The sequence below is a fragment of the Oryzias melastigma genome, linkage group LG13, assembly GCF_002922805.2.
Source record: "Oryzias melastigma strain HK-1 linkage group LG13, ASM292280v2, whole genome shotgun sequence".
Taxonomy (NCBI): Eukaryota; Metazoa; Chordata; class Actinopteri; order Beloniformes; family Adrianichthyidae; genus Oryzias; species Oryzias melastigma.
The window spans coordinates 30,380,895-30,387,528 of NC_050524.1; the positions used below are offsets into that span (position 1 = coordinate 30,380,895).

A 6,634-nucleotide genomic window follows, 5' to 3' on the forward strand; every position below is an offset into this window, starting at 1 on the left:
AGGCTTTTTGATTTTGGCTAAAAATGGTATTGTTATAATTAAAAGACTACTTTAAACAACTTTATTATAGAGGAGATAATATGCCAGTTCTTCACAGCATAGTTTGGCATCATAGTTGGACAAATTCTGTCCCTTTGTCTGGCTGTTACTCTGTACTTTGATGACCGTTTTGGGATTCTACCACTGTTTGATTCTTGTGTGTGAATCAGTATCATATAAACTTTAGGGGCTAGGTTTTTGACCCATGATCTATAGCTTTAGATTGTTTAAAATTGAATACAGTTTTTGGTGAAACTTTATAATAAGATTCCTTAACAAGCTTTCTTAACACATTAATAAGCATTATTAACGTTCTTATAAGGTGTTAGTAAGACATTTATTGGTGTTAGTAAGACTAATAAGGCTTATTAAATTCCTAAGTTAACACATTTACAAGCATTATTAAAGTGTTAATATGATGCTTATTGTTACATTTACTGCCATCGTATACGTGGAACAAATTGTTAATAAATGTTAACAAGCTTAATAAGAATTATTAGCAAAACTTGTTAACAGATTAGTAAGGCTTATTAATGTCTACGGTTCTTGTAAGAAATTTAATAGCATGATAGATGTCTCACACCGACTTCTGTGTCAATAAGCTTAATAAGAACCTTTAATAAACTTTGTTAACAGATTAGCAAGCAAATCTGTTAACAAAGAAAGACAGTCCACTTTCATCTCTGCTCCCTGCAACCTCAATATGACATGAGCACTCCTGATTGATACACTTACTCTGGGTCTTGCTGCGGTTGACCTTTGAGTCTCTCTTTTCCAGAAAAAAAACTTTAAATTTCACAGATTCACTTATACTCTTCCAGAAGTTCTGATTACTGTAAAATGCTGCACTTAAGTGATCCTGCTTACCTGTCAATTTTCCCTTCATCCATTACATAAACCTAATCAAATCCCTTTTGGAGTTATTGGGTTGCTGGAGCCAATCCCAGATACTGTTAGGCAAAGGTGGGGTACATACAAGACGGTAGTCAATCAGGGCATAATTTTATTTTTCCTCCACTGTGTATGTTTTTTTTTTCCTGACCCATCATTATTAGAACAATGCTTGCTGGTGGTTTTGATGGGAGAAAAAAAAATCCGGCATATCATATCCAGCATTTTCACTCCTTGAACTCATGTGATCCTTTTTTCTGTTTGATGGTTTGTCTAAAACCCTAGTACCCCTCACATTTGGTAAATGAGCCTGCAGCAGTATGGCATTTGCAACGCCATGTCTGACAACATGGATCCTTGGGTTCTGGTCATGGTTTCGATCTGAGGCATCACTCCTAGGTCTACCACAAACTTTACTAGTATTTCTTTGTAATGATGCAAGTCTGATGATGACAAGTCCACCTCCAACATTTGACTGCCTACTACCAACCTCAAGGTGCCCTATGGCCAGGTGGAGCTGCTTGTCTGTTAACCAACATCATGTGTTCATGGATGTTTGAATGATGACCTTGGAATGACTAACTGGCAAAAATCACCTTTTTACGCTCACAGGATGTTGACATTTATGCTACATTGAAAAGGTATAATATTTGATGATGGGGCCCTTTTCAGGACATGTTGAGGCCCTTAGCCTTTTTTCCTGACAGGGTCTAACTGCTACAGCTGTGAAAGCATGCCATGGTAAACAGATCACATATTTTTTTTGATTCCTTACACCGGACGCTGAAGCTGAGATGGCTAAAGAGACGTCAGGCACTGCCAACGTGGTGGACATGGATCGGGATGGCGCTGGTGTTGTATTGGTCCATAATGGTGTCAGTGGTGGCAGATAAATTATGTAACTGACAACTAGTGATGTGCAAGTCATGAACGAATCATTCAACTTGGTGAATTTTTTGGACTGATGGACGCTTTTGGGGAGGAGTTGGACTGGTCCCGGTCAGCGCCTACGGGATAATGGCGAGAAAGTTGTGAAAAGAAAGTGTTTCTTATCCTATAGCTGTTTTTGTGCTGATTTTCATATCATCCCGCTACCTAGTGAATTTGTTGGACTGATGAACGCTTTTGTTGGTGAGTTGGACTGGAGCAGACCAGCGTCTATCATTTTTTGACAAAACATCATTCCTGTCATATTACCAAGTTTCTTGATGCTAATGGTAGCCTATTACCATACTGTTCTGAAAATGTAAATAAATCTGGAAATATTATTGTAATGTTCATCCAGTGTTGTCTATATTTTGTGATCGAGTTTGAACCCATTAGCCATCCTCATTCTGTCTGTGAAGGAATAAACGCCGGACTCAGATAAACGCCGGTCTCATAAAGGCCGGGCCGGCTGCCAAATTATTGGAATAAACGCTGGGGATACTATTGGAAGATATACGGTATTATTAAATTTGTTTTTTTCTTGCAAAGCAAATAAAAGAATATTAATCAATTCCACCACTTTTTAAAAAAATAAACTGATGTTGACATCCAACTTGCTAATTAATTGCTCCAATATTGTAATAAAACTACAAAACTCAGAAACAGTTAATTTGTGCTCTTGATTTACCTTATAAAATATTTCTCTTATTTGCATTTTCTTTATTTTCACTTTCTTTAACCAGAAATTTAATTTACGTTATTAAGAAAAAAAAAATCTTGTATAACTTTAAATGATTATTTTTTCTGTCCCACAATAAAATGATTTGTTTTGATTTTTTTCATATTTAATTTAGTAATAAGAATAATTTGGATGCAACATGTCTTACTTTGCACTCTCTGAATAAGTGACTCAGTGACTCAAATGATTCGATTCACTTTGGTGAGTGACTTATTAAAACTCAAGACAGTAAAAGGAATCAAATTTACCATCACTACTGAAAACCATGCTCCAGTAGTATGTTGGTTAAACTCCCGGGTATGAAGGCCTTGAAACACCTAGATCCGTGTCTGGCGAAGTCTTTTGTGATGAAAAGGCAGAAACATTGGATCCATGTGCAAACGTAGCTTTTAATGGCGAGGAAAAAACAGGCATGGAAAAGTCAGCGGCGTAGTCAAAACCAGGCTAAGGTAAAAAACTATGAGCAAGGCAGGATAACTAGGAAAATCCGGCAAAGGTCAAACACTAGTAAGATTAAACGAGAGAAAATGCTCAGACTGTCAAGGCAAAACCAAGACTTCACACTGAAGAAGTGTCTGAGGTGGGTTTAAATTAGGGCTGTCAGATTTGTCGCGTAAAAAACGCATTAATCTGACATGTGCTTGACGCCGACAATTTTTTTCGCGGACTTTCTTATACGTGCCTTTCCATACCGCGCGCTGGCGTCCCGCCCTCCAACTCACCGGCTGCTCTCACGAAATCACGGGCGGGTCTCCAACCACCGAGCTGCGAGCTAAAACCGGCCGGCGCTAGGACCTGGAGAGCTCCTGCACCCTAACCCGGCTCCGGTTCGCGTCCAGTACCACGTCTGGTGGTACCGGCTCGCATCCGGCGCCGCGTCCCGAGAGCTGCGGACCCCCGACGTTCCGAACAGCAAGCGCACCGGGGGACGTTTTAAACGTTCTGGAGGTTTAAGCGTGATCCAGCCCCAGCATAGCGGTCTGTCTGCCGGCATATTCATGGCGTGAGCTCCGCAGGACACGTCGCTGCATCGAGCTGCAGCCAGAGAACGCGGTGGCAGTAACAGACTGTAAAACTATCCACAGAGTATCCCGCTTTTCTCAGTCTTTAATGTTTTAAAAAACAAAAGTTAATTGGAAATGATAAATCTCTATTTCATTTATTACTGTAGTTCAGCAGAGGAGGAAAAGATTTGGTCCTGACAAAAAATGAACATGAAAGTGTTATGGAAATTTTATTTTTGATGTTTTTTATTTTATTTTACTGAACGTTGATTGAAGTTTTGAATTTAAAATGCCCTTCACTTGCACTTGGGCTTTTGTTAGGCATTTTATGTTACAGCCTTTTATTGTTAAGAAAGTTTATCTCAATACAATGTTACAAAATAAAGTATTTCTGACGAAAACTATTAATTTTGTCATTCTTGTTTTCATAATTAATGTAGAACTGCTAAATTCCACGAACCACACATTTTTTTCCTTAAAAAAAGGCCACATGTAAATTTGCGATTAATCGCGAGTTAACTCTGGACAAAATGTGATTAATCGCGATTACAAATTTTATTCGCCTGACAGCTCTAGTTTAAATGCAAGATGGTACTGATGCTGATGGAAACCAGCTGTGCACACAGGAAGCCATGGCAGTGGCTGATAAGAGTTGTAGTAAGGTGAGAGCAGGGCTTAAAGTCTAGCGAGGGCTCCCTCTGGTGGTCGGGGGTAGAAACTGAGGGTGGAACCGTGACAGATTTGTAATTATAGTTTCAATTTTATAGTGCAACAGCACCTTGTAACAGCATTTTTGTGTTGTATTTTAAAATGATCTGTCTTCACTTATTAAGTTTTGCCCAGTTATACAGTCATCATGTTACATGAAATTTTTTTATAATTTTTTATTTAAAAAATGTATGTTTCCGGTTCCGGGTCACGACGAGCAGATGCGCGTCTCCTCTACTCTTCGGCTTTGAAAGTCTTTTAAAGTTGCCCACAAGCGATTTTAATCACCAAGCTGCTGCAAACAGCTACCGCAACGAGGAGAGTTGAACATGGCACCGAAGAAAAGTTTTGAAGCTGATTTGGCAGAGGTCAAAACCGCGCTAGGCGACATACAAGCTAGGTTAAGCCCTGCTCTTTTTCTTGAAGCTAAGCTAACAGCTCTGCTGGATCTTGAAGCTAAACTATCACCGCAGCTACAACTCATGGAAGATTACCGTAGAAAAGGCACGTAACGAACAACGAGATAATCGCCAAGATCTCCTGGAATGAAGGATGCATGACATCAATCAACAGGCACGGAGGAATAATGTGATTCTAACGGGACTTCAAATACAACCCAGGACACAGCCTGGAGCTACCAACGTTAGCATGGATGCTGACGGAGCTGTGATGGATGCAAACTCCATGGAGAATAAAGTTGGAGTTTTTTTTGCGTCTAAAGGGATTTCCTTGGACCTCATCCGCTTCCTCAGAGAAAGAATACGGATAAACCAGCGATCCTGATCAGGTTTGTGAATCAAAAGCACAAGATAGATCTGCTGAAACACCTAAAAGGTACACCTGTCTTTCTTAATGACCATTTATGCAAATATCATGCTGATCTGGCGAAGCAAAAGAAAACAAATCCACAGCAAGTGGATTTTGAACTCCAGAATCTTTGTAAAACCTTACGAAGTCTCTGGAAAAAAAATCCATGAAAGACTTTGAGAACTGTGGGATTACTCATGTTTGAACCTTTAATTCATGGATCTCAAACTCAATTCAGCCGGGGGCCACTGGAGGCAGAGTCTGGGTGAGGCCGCATCAGGATTTTCACAAGAAAAGCACTGATAAAACATTCAAATGTTATCAAATACCTTTGTTTTTAACACAAAATAATTAATAAAATAAATAAATATATTAAATAATGAATTAAAAAGCAGGCAAATCAGTATGGAAGTTTTTTAGTTCCATAAGACTCTGAATTTTTTTTATGTTGAATTTCTGACCCATTGAAATTTTAAGTCTCGAAATTAAAAACACTGATTTTTTTAAGATAGAAAATATTTTTGGGAGCATAAAATGTTGCATTTTAAAAAGCAAGGGTTGAAAAAAAATTCACAATAAAAATTCAGAAAAAAATTCTGAGGTTAAGAAAATTCAGAATAAAAATTCAGAATAAAAATTTAGAATAAAAATTCAGAGGTTAAGAAAATTCAGAATAAAAAAATCACAATAAAAATTTTGAATAAAAATTCAGAGGTTAAGAAAATTCAGAATAAAAAAATCACAATAAAAATTTTGAATAAAAATTCAGAGGTTAAGAGAATTCAGAACAAAAATTCAGAGGTTAGAAAAAAATCAGTGGTTAAAAAAAATCAGCATAAAAAGTTCAGGGGTTAAAAAAAATTCAGTCTGATGGAACTAAAAAACTTCCATAAATCAGTAATAAATTAAAATAATAATAATAATGACCATACAGGAGATACATATTACTGAAGAAACCACATATTGACTGGCTGACTAGACTAGAGAAAACTATTTTTATTCAGTTTCAAATGTCTGTATTAACAGATCCTCCTTCAGAGTGAGAGAGAAGCCCCGGTACCGAGAAAATCTTTGAAGGATTTCATTTTTTGTAGATTTTTGTAGAACTCTTTACAATAAATAAATCTGATCTGTGTGTCTTCCATTCATTGGAGGTGAGGGGTGCTCGCGCGCGCGCCGTCTGCATCGGTGCGCATTCGGGGGCCGCTTTCCATGGGGGTTCTATGTAAACGCGCGTAGCAGATTATCGGACTTCTACTCGCGTTTACATGGACTGGAATGCGCGCCGACACAGCCGGTGTGTGAACCTTAAAATTCACAGACACGCGCGCGCACGCGTGAGCCAAGCTCAGGATCACATGGTTGACAGGCGGGAGCAGCGGATCGCCGCGCGGGGCGGGCTTTGTGGCTCGGAGCTGGTGGAGCTCTGATTTAATAGGAACAACCAGCACGTCAAAAATAACGTATTCCTTGACATCGTATATTTATTCATTCTGAGAGAGACATCCACAGACGGAGC

General features: G+C 38.7%; 1 protein-coding gene across 3 annotated transcripts in view; it reads right to left on the bottom strand.

Moving 5' to 3' along the window:
- LOC112149032 (von Willebrand factor A domain-containing protein 5A) overlaps positions 1-6,634 on the bottom strand; it is a 307,412-nt gene that overhangs the window by 62,045 nt on the left and 238,733 nt on the right. The window lies entirely within an intron of this gene.